This window comes from Jaculus jaculus, chromosome 7 (assembly GCF_020740685.1).
Source record: "Jaculus jaculus isolate mJacJac1 chromosome 7, mJacJac1.mat.Y.cur, whole genome shotgun sequence".
NCBI lineage: Eukaryota > Metazoa > Chordata > Mammalia > Rodentia > Dipodidae > Jaculus > Jaculus jaculus.
The window spans coordinates 48,865,934-48,889,971 of record NC_059108.1 but is presented as its reverse complement, the minus strand read 5'-3'; the positions used below and the strand labels follow the sequence as shown (position 1 = coordinate 48,889,971).

The following is a 24,038-nucleotide window of genomic DNA, read 5'->3' as shown; positions in this document are numbered from 1 at the left end:
TGCATGTGCCCCCTTGTGCATCTGTCTAATGTGGGTCCTGGGGAATTGAGCTTTTAACTGGGTTCATTAGGCTTCACAGGCAAGTGCTTAACCACTAAGCCATCTTTCTAGCCCCATTTAAAAAAATTTTTTAATTTATTTTTTATTGTCAACTTCCATAACTATCGACAATCACCCATGGTAATTCCCTCCTTCCCCCCACTTTCCCCTTTGCAACTCCACTCTCTATTATATCTCCTTCCCCTCTTAATCAGTCTCTCTTTCATTTTTATGTCATCATTGTTTCCTCCTATTATGGTGGTCTTGTGTAGGTCGTGTTAAACACTGTAAAGTCATGGATATCCAGGCCATTTTTTGTCTGGAAGAGTGCATTGTAAGGAGTCCTAGCTTCCTTTGACTCTTACATTCTTTCCACCACCTCTTCTGCAATGGATCCTGAGTCTTGGAAGGTGTGAAAGAGATGGCTCAGTGCTGAGCACTCCTCTGCCCCTTCTCAGCACCATGGTGCCTTCTGAGTCATCCCAAGATCACCACCATCTGAAGAGAAGCTTCTGTAACTAAAAGTGAGAGTAGCATTAATATATGGGTATGGACATTAAGAGAAGTGCTTATGGGGCAGTTTGGTGAGCATAGTATATACATTTATCCAGACACCAGCAGATATTACACCCCTAGGGCTCATGACTACCCTGTCATATATTTTCAGTATCAAACATGTATTCCTTCCCATGGAGCAGGCCTCAAGTCCAGATCAGTTGGTTTCCTCCATAACAGATATGTCACAATTGCACCTGTTGACTCATTTGGTCTACCTGGCCAAATTTAAGACTTGCAATATCCATTTTTGAGTATCTCCACTGATGATTTCTATTTCTCCCATGTAGCTTCATGCAATGTAGCTTTTTCCAGCTTTCTGACAGCTGGTCTGTATGGAGGAGGTTTTCAGCTCAGCTGGATTTCTCAGTTATGTTGCAGCTCAAGTATGTGGAGTCTTTAGCAATACAGTCTTACCGCCTATTCCTGGTGAGAAACCAAGAGCCTCAGCAATGGCCTGTAACATTCTGGGGGCATCAGGGAACTCCCTAGCCAACAACTCACTGGAAAGTATCCCATCCCTGGCAAGGAAAAATTTCTAGTAACAATCTATGGTTTCTGGGTATTCCATTGTCCATAAAATTCAGTTTCTATGTAACTTATTCATAGCCTCTTAGATTTTTTTTAAATTTTATTTATTTATTTATTTGAGAGTGACAGACACAGAGAGAAAGACAGAGGAGAGAGAGAATGGGCACGCCAGGGCTTCCAGCCTCTGCAAACGAACTCCAGACGCGTGCGCCCCATCGTGCATCTGGCTAACGTGGGACCTGGGGAACCGAGCCTCGAACCGGGGTCCTTAGGCTTCACAGGCAAGCGCTTAACCGCTAAGCCATCTCTCCAGCCCTCATAGCCTCTTAGATTGTAATTAGCCCTCCCCCCAACTTTCTTTTACTCAATCTCTTCCCTGAACTCACTTAGGCCTTTCCACCCCCATTAAACTGTTCTTCCACTTACATGTATATAAACCATCCTATTAAGTCCCCCCTCCCTCCCCTTCTATTCCCTTTATATCACCTTTCTAGCTTGGTGGCTTCTGCTGCTGCTGAGTTTTATTCCAACTCACATAAAAGTCCAATCATTTGTAGCTAGGATCCACATATGAGAGAGAATATGTGACACTTGGCTTTCTGGGCCTGGGTTACCTCACTTATTATAATCGGTTACAGATCTATCCAGTTTCCTACAAGTTTCATGATTTAATTTTTCTTTACTTCTGGGTAGAACTCCATGGTATAAATGTACCACATTTTGATTATCCACTCAACTGTTGAGGGACATTTATGCTGATTCCACTTCCCAGCTATTGTGAATTTAGTGGCAATAACATGGTTGAGCAAGTATTTATAAGGTATTGTGATGAGTCCTGGGTATATATGCCTAAGAGTGGTATACCTGGGTCATATGGTAAATCTGTTTTTAGCTGTCTCAGGAACCTTTACACTGATTTCCAAAATGGCTGTACCAGATTGCATTCCCACCAACAGTATAGAAGAGTTCCTCTTTTTCTGCATCCTTGCTAGCATTTATTGGCATTTGTTTTCATGATGGTAGCCATTCTGGCAGGAGTGAGATAAAATTTCAAAGTAGTTTTAATTTGCATTTCCCTGATGGCTAGGGATATAGAACATTTTAAAAAATGCTTATATGCCATCTCCATTTCTTCTTTTGAGAACTCTATATTTAGTTCCATAGCCCATTTTTTGAATTGGGTTGTTTTATTCATTATAATTTCATTTTTTGAGTTCTTTCAGATGTATAGCTTGCAAAGATTTTCTCCCATTCTATAGTTTACACCTTTGCTGCATTCATGGTGTCCTTTGCTATATAAAAGCTTTGTAATTCCATGACATCCCAGCAGTTGGTCAATGGTTTTATTTCTTGAGCAACTGGGGTTATCTTAAGAAATTCTTTGCCAATACCAATATGTGGAAATGTTTCCCCTACTTTTTCCTCTAGCAGTTGGAGATTTTCAGGTCTGATATTATGGCCTTTGATCCATTTTGACTTAATTCTTCTGCATGGAGAGAGAAAAGAATCTACTTTTATCCTTCTACAGATACATATCCAGTTTTCCCAGCACCATTTGCTGAAGAAGCTGTCTTTTTTCCAATAGGTATTTTTGGGATTTTTGTTGAAATCAAGTGGCTGTAGCTACTTGGTCTTACATCTGGGTCTTCTATTCTGTTCCATTTATCTATATATCTGTTTTTGTGCCAGTACCATGCTGTTTTTGTTCCTATGGCTCTGTAACATTAAAATCAGGTACGGTGATACCACCAGCCTTGTTTTTGTTGCTCAAAATTGTTTTAGATATTTGAGGGTTTTTGTGCTTCCAAATTAATTTTTGGATTGTTTTTTTCTATTTCCATGAAGAATTCCATTGGAATTTTTATGGGAATTGCATTAAATGTGTAGATTGCTTTTGGTTAGATTACCATTTTTATAATATTGATTTTTCCAATCCAGAAACAAGGGATGTCTTCAAGTTTTTCCCCACTTAGTATTGTGTAAGCTGCAGGCTTGCCATAAATAGCCTTGATTGTGTTGAGATCTATTCCTCATATACCCAGTTTTTGTAGGACTTTTATTATGAAGTGATGTTGGATTTTGTCAAATGGTTTTTCCTGCATCTGATAAGATGATCATGTGGGTTTTGTCTTTCTGTCCATTTATATTATAGATTACAGTTGTCGATTTGCATATGTTGAATCACCCTTGCATCTCTGGGATAAAGCCCACTTGGTTAAGGTGAATGATTTTTCTGATATATTCTTGTATTCTGTTTGCCAATATTTTGTTGAGAGAAATTTTGCATCTATGTTCATGAGGGAGATTGGTCTGTAATTTTGTTGCTGTTGTTGTTGTTCTAGCTCTGCCTTATTTTGGTATTGGGTGATTCTGGCTTTGCAAAAGGAGTTTGGTAGGACTCCTTCCTTTTCTATTTTATGGAAAAGTTTGAGAAGCATTGGTGTTAGTTCTTCCTTGAAGGTCTGGTAAAAATCACCAGTGAATCCATCTGGGCCTGGACTTTTTCAATTGGGTGATTTTATTTTTATAACTGCTTGGATCTCCATACTTGTGACAGGTATATTTAAGTGGTTACTCTCATCTTGATTTAATTTTGGTAGGTCATATAAATAAAAATTCTTCCATTTCTTTCAGATTTTCAAACCTACTGGAGTATATGTTCTTATAGTATGTCCCTATGATTTTTTAAAATTTCTCTGGTATCTGTTGTAATGATGTCTTTTTCATCTCTAATTTTATCAATCTGTATCTCTTCTCTCTTTCTTTTGGTCAGATTTGGTAAGGGTTTATCAACCTTGTTTAACGTTTCAAAAATCCAACTCTTTGTTTCATTGATTCTTTGGAATTTTTTAAATTTTTATTTGACAGACAGAAAGAGAGAGAGAGAGTGAGACAGAGAATGGGCATACCAGGTTCTTCAGATACTGCAAATGAACTCCAGATGCATGCAACACCTTGTGCATCTGGCTAATGTGGGTTCTGAGGAATCAAACCTAGGTCCTCTGGCTTTGCAGGCAAATGCCTTAACTGTCATTCCTCCAGCCTTTTTATGTTTGTTTATATTTCATTAATTTCTGCCCTAACCTTTAGTGCTTCTTCCCATCTACTGATTTTTGGTTTGCCTTGTTTTTTCTTCTTTTTCCAAGGCCTTAAGGTGAATCATTAAGTTATTTATATGTGACCTTTCTAATTTCTTAATGTAGGCACTCAAAGCTATAAATTTCTCTTTTAGGATTGCCTTCATTGTGTCCCAAAGGTTTTGATATGTTGTGTTCTCATTATCATTTGATTCTATGAATTTTTAAAATTTCTTTCTTGATTTCTTCATTGACTCATTTGTCATTCAATAGTGTATTGTTTAGTTTCCATGATTTTGCATATGCTATTGATTTGTAGTTTAATCCCATTGTGATGAGATAGAGTGTAAGGATTTATTTCAATTTTTCTGTATTTGTTAAGATTTCCTTTGTGTCCTAATATATGGTCTGTTTTAGAGAATGTTCCATGTGCTCCTATAAAGAATATGTATTCTAAAGCATTTAGATGAAATGGTCTGTATATGTCTGTGAGGTCCATTTGTTCTATGACCTCATTTAATTCAGATGCATTTTGGTTTATTTTTGGCTAGGATGACCTGTCAATTGATGAAAGTGAGGTGTTGAAGTCACTCACTACAACTGTGTTTGGTGTTATCTGTGACCATAGTTCTGATGGCGTTTTCTTTTTTTTTTTTTATGAACTTGGGAGCCCCCCTGTTAGGTGCATATGTTTATGATTGTAATATCTTCCCATTGGAGTGTTCCTTTAATCAGTATAAAGTGACCTTCCTTATCTTTCCTAACTAAAGTTGGTCTCAAGTTTACCCTTTAAGATATTTGTATAGCAACACCTGCTTGTTTTCTAGGCCCATTTTCTTGAATCACTATTTTCCAACCTTTCAACCTAAGATAAGAGTCCATCTTTTATGGAGCGGTGAGTTTCTTGAAGGCAACAAACTGAAGGATCCTGATTTTTAATACTGTTTGCAAACCTGAGTCTTTTGTCTGGGGCATTGGGGCAGTTGGTATTAAGAGTCATGGTTGGACTTCCAGTCAAGATGGCATCCACCTAACCATGCTTCAGATCTTGGCAGTAGCAAGGCAAGATACGTGGGGTTTCAGGGTCAGCATGTCCTAGCAGACTTCCAGTGGAAGGACATGGAGGAGTACTGTAGGGAATCTTCTCATTCTCATGCTCTCAGATAGCCCACCAGTCCTCCAAACCCCTCAAGCAGCCATCCAAGTGCCAAAACCCAGGTTTAATCCTGTGCTACCTGCATGCTTTGTGGATCCAGGCCAGGCACTTCTCACGTTTCTCTACATCAACCTGTTCCCATTTCTCCCTCCATCCCTCCCACAGTTTTCCTCCCTTTCTTCACCACTGGAACTACCATCCCATACCCCCCCATACCATCAGGACCATGCTGTCCCATCACCAAGCCCTACCATTCCACTGAGACCATGCAGTCCCATTCTGTCACCCTGCCACCCACCACCTGGACTGTGCAACCCATCATCCTTCCCTACCACCCACCAATGTGTCAGTACCATCCTATAACCCTGCCTGCCACCTGCCTCCAGTACCACACAGTCTCCAGGATCCTCTCCCCACACCACCACTGTTTCTCTGGGCCACAACCAGGGCCATACAGCCACCTCCCACCTGAGCAGACAGGTTCCCTTGCAATCAAAAGCCTAATAGAGTCAGACATAAAAGGAAACAATCAATGAAGACACTTCAAAGGTAAACTACAGCTTCCTCCTAAAATAAATAAGATTCCCACACTGTTATGGACAGATCACAGTGTAAAAGGAACAACACAAAACAACAAACAGAAGCAACCCCAACAAGATTGCCTAGTTCCACAATAGAAGTCTCTGATCAAAACACAGAAGAGACAACAGGATCAGAACCCCAAAATGATGACACAAGGTATGTGACCCTGACCAAGAAAATGGCAGGACTTATAGAAAAATCAAAAAAAGACCAACAATTGCGTGAATGCTGTCCTTGCTAGGTTGGAACTAAAAAATAAAAAATAAAGAGGACCTCAATAATAAGATGTCTAAGCCCAATGAAAACATAAATAAATGCAAGGATGAATTCAAAAAAACATTAATAAATACAAACCAAATTGAACAAGTCCAAATCTCTTTAGAAGTCCTCAAGAACAGAGTTAGTCATGTGGAGGACGGAACCTTAGAACTGGAAGACAAGACAGAACAAACAGTTCACAAGTCCAAAACTTTGAAAAAAATTTTTTTTGTGTGAGCAGAATGTGAGGGAACTGTGGGATACCTTTAAACATCCCAACACTTGAATCATAGGTATACCAGAAGGGGAAGAAATTCAGACCAAAGGCATGGAGAATTTATTCAACAAAATTATCAAAGAAAACTTTCCCACCCTCTCAAAAGAGAGTATCGTCAAGATACAAGAAGCTAACAGAACTCCAAACAGACTAGACCAAGAGAGAAACTCTCCAAGACATATAATCATTAAGAATCTAAACAACGAAAGCAACTTTTATTGTGGAAAGCTTTTCTTTTGCCATCTGTTATGAAGGATACTTTTTCTGGGAATAGTAGTTGCAGCAAAGCCATAGGTTCTTTGACTTTTCAGTGTTCCATTCTAGGTCCTTCTGGCTTTTATGGTTTCCATTAAGAAGTCTGAGGTAATTATGATGGGGTTACCTTTATATGCAATGTGTTGTTTTTCTCTTGTTGCGTTTAAGGCTTTCTCTTTGCTTTCATTGTTTAGATTCTCCCACATAAGAGTCAAACAACAAACCTCAAGAGCCTACAAAAAGCAGACCACAATAATCAAACCTAGAGAAGGCTCAAAAAACTAAAAACTCCAAGTAAACACCAAATTCCATAAAGAACCACAATATGGCAGCAATTAACTGAAACTCACAATTATTACCCTAAATGTTAAAGGCCTCAATTCACCTGTCAAGAGACAGAAGTGAATAGGGTGGATTAGAAAAGTGGGCCCCTCAGTCTGCTGCTGTCAAGAAAGCCACCTCACCACTAAAAACAAACACCTCCTCAGGATGAAAGGATGGAAAATTACATTCAAAGAAAATTGAAATAAGAAACAGGTGTTTCTATACTAATATCAGACAAAATAGATTTCAAAGCTTGGCATGATTGTGCATGCCTTTAATGCCAGCACTTGGAAGGCAGAGGTAGGAGGATCACCGTGAGTTTGAGGCCACCCTGAGATTACATAGTTAACTCCAGGTCAGCCTGGACTACTGGACCGGAGTGAGCCCCTACCTTGAAAAACCAAAAAAAAAAAAAAAAAAAAAAGGTATCTTGGTTAGATTCAGGTTACATACCCAGCAAGCATCTTGTGGACTAGACACTAAGATGGATGGAGAGGGGGAGAAGGGCATCGAATGGGTGGGAAACACAAATCTAGACCAAAATGGCAATGGTACCATAAAATTCTACTTCCTAAAAGGCAGACCAAATGGTTTAACCTTCACCAGGCCCTTACAGGGAACACCTGAACCACAAGACACCGGAGATGGTATGATGAAGACTAACTTTAATCTTCCACAGCTTCCCTCCATCCCTCTCCCTCTCTCTCTCTCTCTCTCTCTCTCTCTCTCTCTCTCTCTCTCTTCTCTCTAACCCTTGTATATCGTTATTGTTTTCCTCCTTTTCTTAGTGGGCACTGACCTGTAATTCCCAGTACCAGCATGTGGCTATCATCCACAATGAGCTTTTGATCAGAGAGACCTACAAGGTTTCATAAAAGAAAGATAGATTTCTGTCAGAGTACTTGATGACCCACCAAAAGCTAGTGGTAAAATCCTACTGCTGAAGACATCTTATGTGGTTGACATGTAAAATGGAATGGCATGGCTGGAAGTTGGAAGAGACTCAGTCCCCAGACAGTCAGCGTGTCTAGTGCCAGAAGGTGCTACATGGGTGACTGGGGGAAAATGACCAATATCCATCCAAGCAACTCATGGTCTAACCTACTTAGCAGCAAATAATCTGGTGTGACGCCCACACAACTGCAAGAGTGGCACACAGCCATGGTGGGGAACCAACTGCTCTTGATTTGGCTAACTAATACCCTCAGTGGTATGGGACCCATAGCTGGAGCTGGGAAACAAGACAGAACCATATCCAAACATAAGCCCACTCTCTAGTATCAAGCTACCATCAATCATGGGCTACAAGAGGGTCTACACCTAGTTAATTCTCTATAAAAAAAAGTAAGGGTTATCTCATTTGTCCTGATTATAACCTACTCTCCATTGGAGAATCTGCTTATCTTTTTCAGATAAGGAGAGAGCCACCCCATCATACCTCAAAAAGGCCCGGGCTGAAACTAAGAAAAATTGGCGAAACAAGCAAGAGTGCTGTGTTCCTGATGAACCGGATAACAACACAAGGGGGAAGGAGATCAACACAGAGAAATATCAACTCCTACCAAATCAGAGAGCCAGAGCCCCAGAGGCCCCCAACACCTCATCACTGAAGCAAACTAAAAATAAACCCAACATGACTCAGGGAAATTTTGTGAAAGAGGGGGCGGAAAGAATGTCAGAGCCACATGTTGGGTCATGATATGCAGAGACATTTATCTTACCCATAACTGTGGGCTAACTCCACAATGCATGACCCATATACCTCAACAAGGAGGTGCCAAAGGGAGGGGGTAGGTTACAGATGAGCCTAATAATGGTACCAAACTGCCTTTATTTACTGAATACAAAAACTATTTAATAAAAATAAAATAAAAGGGCTGGAGAGATGGCTTAGCGGTTAAGCGCTTGCCTGTGAAGCCTAAGGACCCCAGTTCGAGGCTCACTTCCCCAGGTCCCACGTTAGCCAGATGCACAAGGGGGCGCACGCGTCTGGAGTTCGTTTGCAGTGGCTGGAAGCCCTGGCGCGCCCATTCTCTCTCTTTCCCTCTATCTGTCTTTCTCTCTATGTCTGTCGCTCTCAAATAAATAAATAATAATAATAATAATAATAATAATAATAATAATAAATATTAAAAAAATAAAATAAAAAATAAAGACTTTAAACCAAAAGTAACCAAAAATGACAAATGAAGATGAAGGCCATTTCTTACTCATCAAGGGAATGATTGATAAGAGGATATCACAATCATCAATCTATATCTACAAAATACACATTCTTCTCAGCAGCCCATAGATCTGTCTCCAAATTAGATCATATATACAGCCATAAAGCCTGCCTCCATATATTTAGAAAAATTGGCATAATCTACTGCATGATATCAGACCACAGTGTTGCAACACTAGATATTAACTAAAAATTATGTGCCAGGAACTCTGTCACTCCTGGAGACTGAACATATGAAACAATAAATGGGTAGAGGATGAAATAAAAAATAAAATTGCAAAATTTCTAGAATTGAATGACAATGAGAACACATCATATCAAAACTTATGGGACAAAATTAAGGCAGTTATTTAGAGAGAATTCATAGCATTAAATGCCTTCATAACAAAAACAGACAGATTCACAAATCAGTAACCTTACCATCCATCTGAAGGTATTGGAAATAATAAGAATCCAATCCAAAAAGCTCCACACAGAAAGAAATAATCAAGATCAGAGCATAAATTAATGAATTAAATACTAAGAAAATTGATGAAACAAAGAGCTGGTTCTTTGAAAAGTAAACAAGATTGATAAATCCCTGCCTAATTTGATCAAGCAAGAAAAAGAGATGCTTCACATTAACAAAATTAGAAATGAAAAAAAATAAGATGTCACAAGAGATATAAGTGAAATTGGAAGAATCATCAGGACTTCCAAAACCTCTACTCCACAAAACTGGAAAATATGGAAAAAAATGGATAAATTCCTGGACACATATCACCTACCAAAACTAAACTCAGAGAAGATTTATCTAAAAACATCCATCATACCCATCCAGATTGAAAATGTCATCAAAAACCTCCCCCAAAAGGAGTCAAGGGCCAGAGGGCTTCTCAGCCAAATTCTATCAAGTCCTCATAGAAGAACTTGAACTAATTTTCTTCAAAGTATTCCACATAATCAGAGAACAAGGAAAGTTCCCCAACCCCCTAATGGAGTTAGTATAGTACCATAATACCAAAACCAGACAGAGATACAACAAGAAATGAAAACTAGGGCTAGAGAGATGGCTTAGCAGTTAAGCATTTGCCTGTGAAGCCTAAGAACACTGGTTCAAGGCTTGATACCCCAAGACCCACGTTAGCCAGATGCATAAGGGGGCGCATGCATCTAGAGCAGACCTTGGATATCCATGCATATCCTCAGCAAAAGAACTACCTCTGGAGGCATCGCCAAACCTGATCTAAAGCTATATTAAAAAGCTGTATTAGTAAAAAACAAACAAAAAAAACCACAAACAGTGTGGTATTGGCATAAAAACAAGAATATAGAATAATGGAACAGAATTGAAGATCTGGACATTAGGTCAAATAACTATAGATATTTGATCTTTTAAAAGGCCCGAATAATGTAGACTAAAGAAAAGGCAGCATCTTTAACAAATGGTGCAGGACAAATTGGGTAACCATATGCATAAAAATAAAACTAGACCCACACATCTCACCATTCATAAAACATCAAGTCCAGATGGATCAAAGACTTCAATGTAAGACCTGAAACTCTTCTACTATTGGAAGAAAATATCAGAGGAATGCTCCATGATACAGGAGTGAGGAAAGACTTCCTTAACAAAACACACTAGCTCAGGAACTTAACCACTCAACCATTGGGATCTCATGAAGCTGAAAAGGCTTTGCACTGACAAACATACCATAAGCAAAGCCAATAGATTACCCACTGAATGGAAGAAATTTTGCCAGCTATACAACTGACAGTCTTAATGTCTAGAATCTACAAAGATCCCAAAAACATAAACAATAAAATGTCAAACAACTCACTCACAAAGTGGGGCAGAGAACTGAATAAGGAGTTCTCAGAGGAAGAAATACAAATGGCAAACCCACACTTAAAAAAATGTTTAACATCCCTAACCATCAGGGAAATGCAAATTAGAACAATTATGAGATTCCACCTCACCCCATTAAAGGAGAGCAAACATTAAAAAATCAAATGAATACAAATGTTAGTGAGGATGTGGAGAAATAGGAACCCTCATTCACTGTGGGAATGTAAGCTGGTACAACCATAATGGAAAGCAATATGGAGACTCCTGAAAAGGTTGACTATAAAGATACCAACAGACCAAGTTATTTCATGATTGGGCATTTACCCTAAAAGCTCCATGCCTTAGTTCAGAGATATTTGCTTAACCATGTTTATAGCTGATCAATTCATGACAGCTAAGAACTGGAATCAACCCTGCTGGGCTCCCCCAGCAGGTAATGCTGGGGGAGAACCAGGCCCACTGGTTCTTCCCAAAGGGTTGGGGAGGAGGGTGGGTGTCAATGGCCAGGAACAAAACCATGGAGCTGGGAGTCTTGTCAAAGCAGGAACTCACTTTATTGTTACTGGCAGGTGTTTTATATAATGTTGAGAACAAAGGTGGGGACTTTAGGATGGGATGAGATGTAAGGGCCAATAACATACCGTGCCTCTGAGATGACTGGTTCTAACTCTAACTTTCTATGTGGAAGTAGCAGGCCAGAGGCCATTTTGGCCCCCTGCTGAATCATAGCTGGCCAGAGGCAGTTTGCCAAACTTTAGCTAAGCTCAGGAAGTTCCACTAGGCCTCACGTCCAGGCCTTTCAAGGCCGAACAAACCCAGGTGCCCATCACTGGATGAGTGGATAACCAAGATGTGGTATATCTACATGATTGCATTATACTCAGCAGTAAGAAAAAAAAAATGACACAATGAAATTTGTAGAAAACTGCTTGAACTTGGAATAGATTATATTCAGTGAACTCACAATCACCAAAAGACAATCATTCATTGTCTCACTCTTTTGCAGCTCCTAACCTGTATCAGCCCAAGATGCTGACAAATCTAGTAGGCTTCTCCAGACCTGGACAACGGGGAGAATAGGGCTTGAGGGGAGGGTAAAGATGGGGAGAGGGGGAACACATAATTGAATCTAAATGTAACTAGTAATATAAAATCCTATATCCTGCAGTACACTAAAACTTTGAACCCTCATCAGGACCTTTGAGGGAACATCTGAATCAAAGGGCCCCAGAGAGGGTGACCAAGCCTAACATTAAACTTCTGTTTCCTTCTGCTTTTTTCATTTTCATTTCTTTTTTTTTTCTTTCTTTTTTCTATTTTATTTCTTTTTCTTCTTACTTTTCCCTTGGTACTGTCCTGTAATTCCCAATACCAGGATGTGGTTAACACCCACAATGAGTTGTTGATCAGCAAAACCTACAAGGTTTCCAAAACAAGTCAGACTTCTGTCAGAGCACTTGATTACCCATCAGAGGTTAATGGTAAGATCCTAGTGGTGAAGATACCACATGCTGTTGGTACAAAACATGGATAGACCTGGCTGGAAGCTGGAAGCTGGAAGAGAGCCAGTCCCCAGACAGCTTGTCTAGTGCTAGAAGGTGTTACATGAGTTGCTGGGGGAAAGTATCAACATCTGTCCAAGCAACTTGAGGTCTAAGCTATTCAGATGCAAGCAACCTAACATGTTGCTCATACAAGTGCAATAGCAGCACACAGCCATGGTGGATAACCATCTACTTTTGGATTGCCTAACAGATCTTCTCACTAGAAAGGGTCCCATATCTGGAATTGGGAAACAAGACAGAATAATATACAGATAATGATTTTGCTTTCTAATATCAAGCTCCCACAAATACAAATGGCATATAAGCATCTAAAAAAAATGTTCTATGTTGCTAGGGAAATGCAGATTAAAACTACATTAAGATTCCATCTCACCCCTGTCAGATTGGCCACCATCATGAAAACAAATGATCATAAATGTTGGTGGGGATATGGAACAAGAGGAACCCTTCTACACTGCTGGTGGGAATGCAATCTGGTCCAGCCATTGTGGAAAACAGTGTGGAGGTTCCTAAAACAGCTAAAGATTGATCTACCACATGACCAGCTATAGCACTCCTAGGCATATATCCTAAGGACTCATCTCATTTCCTTAGAAGTATGTGCTCAACCATGTTTATTGCTGCTCAATTTATAATAGCTGGCAAATGGAACCAGCCTAGATGTCCCTCAACTGATGAGTGGATAATGAAGATGTGGCACATTTATACAATGGAGTTCTACTCAGCAGTTAAGACAAATGAAGTTATGAAATTTGCAGAAAAATGGATGGATCTGGAAAGGATTATACTAAGTGAGGTAACCCAGGCCCAGAAAGCCAAGTGCCACATGTTCTCCCTCATATGTGGATCCTAGCTACAGATGATTGGGCTTCTGCGTGAGAAGGAAAATACTTGGTAGCAGAGGCCAGTAAGTTAAAAAGGAGATATAAAGGGAAGAGAAAGGAAAGGAGGAGGGTACTTAATAGGTTGGTATTGTATGTATGTAAGTACAATGATTGAGATGGGGAGGTAATATGATGGAGAATGGAATTTCAAAGGGGAAAGTGTGGGGGGGGGGAGAGGGAGGGTATTGCCATGGGATATTTTTTTTATAATCATGGAAAATGTTAATAAAAATTTTTAAAAAAAGCTCCTTGCCCTTGCATACATGTTTGGTTCTCCTTGGTGGTCACTGGGGGTGCCAAGAACTGGTCATAACATCAACATATTCTCATAAAGAATTGAAAACAGTAATCTACACCCATTAAATTCTCTATAAGCTAATCATGGTTATTCCATTTCACCTGTGCTGACTTCACTCTCCTTTTGAAAATCTGCTTCTCTTTTTCATATGGAAAGGATACCTGAGGAGAGAAATGAACAATCACACTTCACCAGGGCCCCAGCTGAAACCATAAAGGCATTTGGGAAATGAGTAAGAGTGCTGCTTTCTTAGTGAACAAGAGTGAAGGAGATAGCTACTGAGGACACTCAACACCTACCAAACCAGAGAGCCAGAGGTTCCTAAAAGCCCATCATGGAAGTAGACTTAAAATGAACCCAACATGGCTCAGTGAATTTCACAGAAGAGGGGTTGGAAAATTATTAGAGCTACAGGTTGAGATATTATGCACAGAGGCATTGACTCTCTCCCTGACTGCTGCCCCCACAATGCATGACACACCATCCCCATGGGGTTGACCTGCATCCCCAATGAGAAGGGTCCCTTTGGTGGGTGGGACGTATGAGGGAAAGGATGGTATCAATATGTGCTGTTTATATACTGAGTATTTCCATAACTAATAAACTATTAAAGAAAAAAGAAAAAAAGAGTTATTATTGAAAGTTGTGTATTTATTTTTTACCATTTTTCATGTTTGGTAGTTCTGGTTTTACCTTTGCTCTCTTGTATTAACTAGTATTTGAGTTCTTTTTTTTTTTTTTTTCCAGGTTCCCTATGTGTCTGCTTTTCTCTCTCTTCAGCATGAAGGATCATTTCATGTATTTTCTGTAGAGCTGGGTTGGTCTTCATATATTCCTTTAGCCTACTTTTGTTATTAAATGTCCTTATTTCTGTCTATTTGAATGGATAGCTTTGCAGCATAAAGTAATCTTAGTTGACAGTTGTTATCTTTCCAAACTTGGAATATATCATCCCAAGCCCTTCTGGTTTTTAAAATTTGTGTTAAGTAATCTGCTGCTATCCTGATGGGCTTGCCTTTGCATGTGACTTGATTTTTCTCTCTAACTTCTTTCAGTATATTTTCTTACATTTGTGTGTTTTGTAGTTTAATTATAATATGATGGTGACAGCTTCCTGTTTTGTCTGTTTGGAATTCTATAGATATAGACATATCTGTATTGGCATCACTTTCCCTAATGGGGAAGTTTTCTTCTATGCTTTTGTTGAAAAATACCTGTCATCTTTGGAGTGAATTTCTTCTCCTTCTACTATGCGTTGAATTCTTGTGTTTGATTGTGTTTGGATTTTCTAATTATTTGCAGTGTTCTAAGCTGTGCAAATCTGACTTTACATATCTTCAGAACAGGAGTTTAAGGTTCCAGGTGTAGCTCTTATATTTCAAGAGAAGCAGCAGAAGTGACTCTATGTGCTGAATTTGCCTGCTATTCAAGTACTGGAGTAGGCTTGGTGAAGCATATTACTGGCAAATTCTAAAATTCAACTGAGTAATATAGACATTATATCAAAACCAGCACAGAATATTTATACAAGTGTGGGAATTAAATTAAACAGATAATCTAGCAAAGCCAAAGTCTCTGAGAGTGTGTGTTGCTTCACATACTTAATCCCGTCAACTAGGAGGTTGACATTTCTAGTCTGAAATAGGATTCAAGTCAGCCTTGGGCCAGTCATTCTCTGCCCCCAGTGATGACAGAAGAAAAGGGCAAAATCCCTAAAAGTCAGTAAACAACAAAGGCAACAATAATCAACACCAAAATACAGCTTATTTGAGAAGGGTAAAGCCAACCAAGCATATGTCATTCAAATGCAATGCATAACCTTTCCTGACATGGAAAGAGACATTAGTATTTCAGTTCAGGCCTATGTATCTGGCTTTGTATAAGTAGGTCCTGTTACCTTTTGGAATGGCTTCCAATTGTACCAATGCTGAGGGCCCACCTTGATCTCTCTAGGTGCTGGGCATCCAGAGTTGATTGAGTTCTCCTGACATTCACAGCCCAGATGGTTGGGGGATGGGAAACTTTGCAGGGTGCCCGGTGTTGCACTGGAGCTGCTCGGCTCATCCTGGTCCTGTTTGTATTCTTCAGCAGCTGCTCAGCTAGTCTCTGGTGTCTTCCCCTTCGGGTTTCTTGACTTTGTGAGAAGGCAGATGTGGGTAGAAAATCCCTTTACTTTGTTTCTGCTCCTTCCACTCTGTGCTGCCAGGTGGGCAGGCTCACAGATCAGAGATGCTGGTGCCCTGGCGGGATTCTGGCCATTTTCCTCCTTTCTGGAAGATCTTGGTCTCTCCTGCTTCCCTGCTGTGGTTGATAATAATTTATACACCCCCCCTTTCCAGTAGAAGAGTGTATTTTGCTGTGTTCCTGTTTATTTCCCACCCTAGGCTGATTTGGTGTGGCTAGTATGCTGCAATCTTACCCAGAAGTCTGTTTGCTATTCTTGTCATTCTGATGGGTCTTTGGTTTCTCTGGCATTCACAGCCATCTGTAAGAAGCAGATTCTCTAGCCAAGAAGCATTGATCAATGAAAATAAATAGTTAGAAGACTTTTTGACTACATAACCTCTTCTTTTAGCCAAAGAACAGTGAAATCTTCCTTCTAGGGGATATGATCTTCCAAGCCATTGGCTTTTTACTTGGTTCTCAATACAAAACATTAATTTGTTATTATGGAGTGTGCCTCATATTCAATTAGAAAGCAGTTGATTACCAATATAACCAGTGTGCTACTATTGCACCAGTGGGTATATGTTGCCTGGCTATGAGTTTGTAGCTTACAGGATCCACTGCTTGTTCACACTGTTAGTGACTTTCTTTTTCTCACAGTGTTTTTAAGCACTATTAGAACTAGTCAGCAAAGAGATAGACTAGCTAGAGAGTCAGAAGAGTTGAGCATGAGTCAGGGTTTGCAGGCAAGTGCCTTATCCACTGAGCAATTTCTCCACCCAAGAGAGACAACTTCTTTTATTGGTTTAGAGTTCACCCATTAGGTTATACTGTCAGGCAAGTGAGCTCCAGGGATCCTTCCCAGTGCCAGGATTATAGGCTCATGCCACCATATCTGGCATTTGTGTGGGCACTAGAGCTTGAACTCAGGTCCTCATTCCTGTAAGGTAAGCTCTTTACTGACTGGGCTGTCTTCCCCACATCTAGTTATAGTTATTTGGGTCATTAGGCTTTGCAGGCAAGCACCTTAACTACTGAGCCATCTCTCCAGTCCTGTATTTTTAATGTTTCTATCTTTTAACTTTTATAGTATAATTAAAAGTAAACATTGCCAGTATGATAGTATTCTCTTTGTGCCTGTGTTTACCTTTGTAAGTGAGCTTTGTACATTTATGTGCATTTGTGTTTCTATTCATAATCCTTTCACTTCACCTTGAAGAAATCTGGGCATTTCTTGTAAGGCAGCTTCAGTGTGAGGAACTCCATCAACTCTGTGTGTCTGGGAAAGTACTTGTCTGTCCTTAATTTTGAAAGATAACTTCTGTGGGTTTTAGTGTTCTTGGTTACCAGTTTTTTAAAACATGTTGAATGCATTATTCTACTCCATTCTGGCAAATTTTTGTTGAAAAATCCATCTAATAGTTGTATGGACTCCCTTGTCTGTTACAAGTCATTTTTCACTTGATGCTTTTTTTTTAATAAATTATCTATTTATTTATTTGAGAGTGACAGACACAGAGAGAAAGACAGATAGAGGGAGAGAGAGAGAATGGGCGCGCCAGGGCTTCCAGCCTCTGCAAATGAACTCCAGACGCATGCACCCCCTTGTGAATCTGGCTAACGTGGGACCTGGGGAACTGAGCCTCAAACTGGGGTCCTTAGGCTTCACAGGCAAGAGCTTAACTGCTAAGCCATCTCTCCAGCCCTCACTTGATGCTTTTAAAATTATTTCTTTGAATTTGATTTTTAAAAATTTGATGATGGTGTGTTTAAGTTTAAATTTATTTGGGCTCATCCATTTTTGTAGTACCTTGGACTTTCTGCATTTCATGTCCTTGTATATCCCAAGGTTTGGGAATTATTTAAATACTGGGCCATTATTTCTTCAAATAAATTTTTAAAATATTTTATTTGTTTGCAAAGATGAAGGAGTGAGATGGGGGTGAGAGAATGAATAGGAATAGATGTATGGCACGCCGGAGTCTCTTGCCAATGCAAACAAATTTCAAATGCATGCACCATCTTGTGCATCTGGCTTTACATGGGTACTGGAAAATTGAATCCAGGCTACAAGGATTTGAAACAAGGGCCTTTAACCACTGAGCAATCTTTCCAGCCCTTTAAAATTTATAAGTATTCTGTCTCTCTCTTCTTTAAGAATTCCCTTAGTATGCAAAGTCATTTGCTAGATAGCCTCCATTAAGTTCCTTAAATTTTCTACATACACACAAACACACACACTTTGTTCACCTAATTAGATAATTTCTAATGCGTCTTAAGTTTGTTGACATTTTCTATCTGTTTAGTCACTGGAGAGGTCAGATTACCTTGAATTTTTCAATTCAGTTATTATATCCTATAGATCCAAGATTGCTATTTGTCCTTTTAATATTTTTGGTTTATTTTTGTTTTTGAGGTAAGTTCTTATGATGTAGATGAGGCTTGTCTTGAACTTGTTGTGTGGCCCAGGTGAGTCTTAACCTTGTGATTCTTCTGATTCTACCTCCCTAATAGTGGGATTATAGACATGAACTTTTTCATCACATTACTTTTTATATTCTCTTTTATTCATTTATGAGTTTCCAAGTTCATGAAGTTTTGATTTGTGGTCTCTAGTAACTCACTGAGCATTATTAAAGTGATTATTTGGAGTGTTTGCAGGTAACTCACAAATCTTTCTTAGGGTCAGCTACTCGAGAGTTTTGCTTCTTTGCCTGTGTCATAGTTTCCTAATTCTTCATTTCTTGTAGCTTTATATTATACATACACACCTGAAGAATTAGCTTTTTTCTCTTAGTCCTCAACAACTGGCTTCAATAGGGAAAGATATTAGCCAGTTATCCTGTCAGAAATTCTTGGAGTCTGAATGACCTACTGTTCTGTTTCTTTCCTGGGAGAGAACATTCAGAATTGTGGGAATTCTTTCATTTTTTAGAACTATGCCAATTTCAGTGTGCTATCTTCTTTTTCCCTGAGGCAGTGCCTATCCAGACCAGCATATAAGATGCATGCACCAATCCCCCTTGCTCCCAGCAGTTGGTCTTCTCTCAATGTTGCAGAGCTATGCAGTTATTTTAAGCCACCTACACCCTCTTTTCCTTGTTAGCTATCTCCAGATGTTAAAATTGGTTCCCTCATCACTCTATGAAGTGGCCAGGGAAGACTCCCTCAGGTACTGCCTTGTAAGACTGTTAAGTATTGGGTGCACACTTCCTTCTCCTTCTTTTCAAGAAGGAAGTCATGGGTCTATGTAACCATTTTTGGTGCTGATCTATACCTTCTTCAGTGAGGGAGTTGTGTGAACAAACTGAAACTGTTCATCTTTTCCATTTCAGTGAGCCACCATTATTGGTTCTATTCTTATCTGTTCACTATATTCTTATAAACTGGATTTCAAACTTTTCATAAAGACATTTTGGGTTGTATATCATTATTGAATAGATGTTTTGATAGCAGAATGAAGAGATTTCCTATTTGGCCATCTGATTCATATTATTTCCAATATACATTCTGGTTTAAAATTGAACATAATTCGTTAGAAGTCAGCTGTGTTTGTACTGTATGTTTAACATATATTAATAGAACAGTACTGCATATTTAACACATATTAATAGCACACTACTAACTGTGCTTTAAGCATAGAAAAATTAATCAGTGATTATCAAAATTTCTTAGAGCACAATTCCTATGACAGGAGGAAAAAGTGTTCTTCTAAATAAATAGAAATCACTTGGACAACATTTTATAGATTGTGTTACAGCAAATTTATTCTGGCTATATAACATACTAATGAGCTTGGACATTAGTATGAAACAATTTTCCAAACTCATCTTATCCAGGACAATTTCCTGTGGAGTGTCATGTGAGTCAGTGATATTTTGAACAACTTTGGGAAACTGTACATGAGAAACATAATGACATATGCATCATGTCACTCATTGAATTTTGTCATTATAAAGCAATTATGTTGAATTTTATAGTAAAGTTCTTGTCAAGTTTATTAGACTATATTAAGTATATGTAACAATGGGTTGATTATGAGATTTGATTTTCATATATGTATATGATGTACATTTTTTTTGGTTTTTTGAGGTAAGGTCTCATGGTGATCCTCCTACCTCTGCCTTCCAAGTGGAGTGCTGGGATTAAAGGCATGTGCCACCATGTCTGGCTGAAGAAAGTATCTCAAATATTATTAGTACATTGATGGGAGAAGGCAATTTGACAGGCACATCATGTCCACTTAGCAGGCCACAGAAGTAGCTTCCTCAGTAGGGCCTAACTATCTTCAAGCCATGAGCTTTTGAGCAGTTTGCAATACCAGATGTGAAATCTTTCCTGTGGAGTGGGCTTCAAATTCAATTTGAAAGCAGTTGATTGCCTTCATAACAGTCATGCCACTATTGTACCAGTGTACATATCTTACCTGGAAGGTTGGTAGTGTAGCTTGCAGAGCCCACAGATGCGTACAATTATTGATTTTACTTCTTTCTTATCAACCTGTATAGAACCTTCTGGCATATGAAAGCTAGTCTTCTAGTGTGCAATCGACAGCAGTGACTATTGTGAAGTTTGTAACGAAGTAACAAAGATGTTAACAAAATGAATCATAATTTTATTCTAATGCATTGAATCACTTCCACAGAAACTCAGTGATGTTAACTTTAAATAGTTGTTTAATAACAAAGATATTATGAACATAAAACAAATCAAGTACAAAAATAGCACAGCTGCCAGGCATGGTGGTGCACACCTTTAATCCCAGCACTTGGGCGGCAGAGGTAGGAGGATCACTGTGAGTTCAAGGCCACCCTGAGACTACATAGTGAATTCCAGGTCAGCCTGAGCTAGAGTGAGACCCTACCTCCAAAAAAAAAAAAAAAAAAACCAAAAAAAAAAAAAAAAAGAAGAAGAAGAAGCACAGCTTCTGAAATAACAATGGGTGCATTAAAGTCAGTCTCTGACTAAGGGGGTAGATAAGTCAGTAGTGTGTTACAGTCAGAAATGATGCCCTATCAGAGGACTGAAGGGAAATTTAAATATTGGCTTGATTTCTATAATGATGATATTCTATTCAAAGAATGCTCTGTATCTATGCTAGCAGTGAAAGTGTTGTAAGTGGTGAAAAATACATTTGCAAAACTAAATTGAAACATTACCAGCTTGATTAACAAATACATAAATGATGAAATTATGAACAGCATATTTTAAATTAAAATTACTAACTTAAATGTTCAAGAAGTAAACTCAACATAGGCTTGTTTGGTATTAACATACTGAATAAGCAATGGGAACTGGGCTGTGTTCATGCATGAAGCTTTCTCTGCCCTCATGGTAAAGACCTTAAGGTTGGGAAAAAAAACAGGAATAAATGAAATCTGATAACTCAGAAGCCTAATTTTAGTTCACAGTTCCAATTTCCTCCTTTAGTAAATTAAATCTCCACTGCTAAAAAAGTAGAAAAGTGACTAATTTCAGTTATTTTTATTACTGCTGCACAAACATTTAATAAGCAATGAAAACCATAAAGCAAAGCATAGGGGAGATAAGAAAAAATAGAGGGAAAAAACATCAACTTCCTAGTTACATAATTGCTCCCTGCATTAATGAAGAGTTAGCAAATTGGAATCCCACACAATGCTGACAAACAAAAAGCCCCTTTTAATGGCAAAGTTGATATCTACTGAAACAGTACCTAGCTTTTACTCACACACCCAGGCTATTTGTAAAACACACATATGTACATTATGTGAAGTAAGCAAACCAAATATTTATATGCTGTTAATAATGTTATCCTGTAGGGAGGCCTTTGAACTAGTCTGTGAACTACTGTGCATGGGGGGGGTGTACACGCTTGTATGTGAGGAGTATGCACATATATGGGTGCTAAGGTTTATCTGACCAAAGAAGGATGGATAGCAGTTCCATGGTTTCTGTAACCTCTGGTTTTAGATATTGAGTGACATCTTAAATTTTAAGATATTTTTTTTAAAAATCAACTTTTGAATATAGAATTCCAGAAAACAGTATGGTAGCTCCTAAACAATTAGGCAATTACCCCATGAGCCAGAAATTTCACTTTGGATATATACTCAAAGAATTGAAAACATGCCATAAAAGAGATATGTTTTTATGCATGTTCATTATAACATTATTCACCACAATCAAAAGGAGAAGTAAACAAGTGTGTGGATGAATGGATAAGTTAAATTAAATACATTAATATATGTACAGTTAAGAATTATTCTAGATTTGAACAACATGGTAAGCAAGAAAATCTGTCACAAAAGATAAATACTGTATAATTCCATTTATATGAATTACTAATAATAGTCAAATCTAAAGTGATGAAAAATACAATGAAGTTTTCCAAGGAGGTTGAAAGTGATGAGAATGGGGAATAATTGTTAAATGATATCATGGGTTAGATTTGAAGCATATCCCTGGACATTTTATGTGTTAAAGGCCTAGTCACCAGGCAATCAATAAATGGTGATTGGATCATGAAGGTTTTGACCAAATCAATGTACTAATTCCCTTAATTAATTCAAAATATGATGGCATTATTGGGGTTTATCAGAAACAGAAGCTGTGCCTAGTTTGACAAAGGAGGTAACAAGGGTATACCATGGAAAAATAGTCCTTTCCTTACCCCCTTCCTGTGTGCTTCATAGTAGCCATGAGGTGGGCAGCTTCCAGTCACAGTGGGCTTCTACCCTGGACTTTGGCCTCACCCCAGGCCCAAGGCAAGGTTCCTGCTGGGCCTCGCCTGAAACCTCTAAACCCATAAGCCAAAAGTAAATCCTTCCTCCTTTATACTGTTTTTCTCAGATACTTGCTGCAGTCATACAAGTATAAACTTGTGGAGTTTTGGTGTTCTTAAGATGAAAGAGTTAAATGCTCATCACATAACAGAATGGCTCTAGTGAGCTGTACTCCCAGGGATTAGCATGGGATACTTTCTCTTATGTTTGTTTTACTATAAAGTAAAGTATTTAAAACATTATTTTGGAGAACAGATGAGAATAGAAGATAAGAGAGGGGGGAAAGGGGCAATGGAACAAGACAGGGGAGGAAGGAGAAAGTGATAGAAAGGGTGCAAAGAGGAGAAAAAGGAGATGTGACAGAGGACAGATAGAGAATGGCAGAGAATACCATTTTCTTGATTTCAGGTCTTATATAAATAATAAACACAAGGGCAAGATGTTGTTAGAGCATTTGAGACAATGTGCAGGGGTGAGCTGAGCTCTAAATTTGGGGTCATGAAGCATTACAGATGATGTTCAGTGTTGAGATGAGCATAGATAGGGGATCAGGAGGCTTTAGAGACAATGTGCAGGGGTTAGAGGAAGTATTAGCGACAATATGAAAGAGAGAGATGAGAGTAGATTGGGGTCAGGAAGTGTTAGAGATATAGGCAGGGGTGAGGTTACCAGTAGATTGGGGGTCAGGCAGCATTAGATACAATGTATGGGTTGAGATGAGACATTAGACATGATGCATAGGAGTGGAATGAGCTTGAGGTTGGGAGTCAGGAGATAGTCTCTAAACTGGCTCTCCTATGCCTTCTTTACATAATGTATGAAAGTCACTTGACATTACAGAAGTCCAGTTTTTCAATCTTTAAAGTTGTGAGGTTGGATAGGATGATTTCAGGGTCAATTTTAGCACCGAAATTTCCGAATTCTGCATTGAAGTGATCAGCTTGGAAAGTTGTGCAAGAGAAGGTGGTGAACTTAGTCTGCAATGTAAGAAAAGGCAAAGAGGGTGTGGGCTAGCCTAAGCTCCTCATGGCTCTTTCTGGGTATGGTGAACAGGTTAGATCACACTACAACTGTGTTGGCAAAGGACCCAAGTGAAAAGCAAACTGAAAATAGGCATTTGCATTAGGCATTCCCAAGTGTGTCCCTTCTTACGCCCAGTATATGTTCTTCTCCCACCAGAAGTTAATAAAGCTGAACCTGACCTGACCAGAGACTGTTGCATAAGTTTGTCTCCTACAATGCTCTTGGTGTTCCT

The 24,038-nt window shown here is 38.9% G+C and overlaps 1 pseudogene; it reads right to left on the bottom strand.

The window, feature by feature from the left end:
• The window catches only part of LOC101603797, a 74,900-nt pseudogene that overhangs the window by 37,816 nt on the left and 13,046 nt on the right, over window positions 1–24,038 (bottom strand).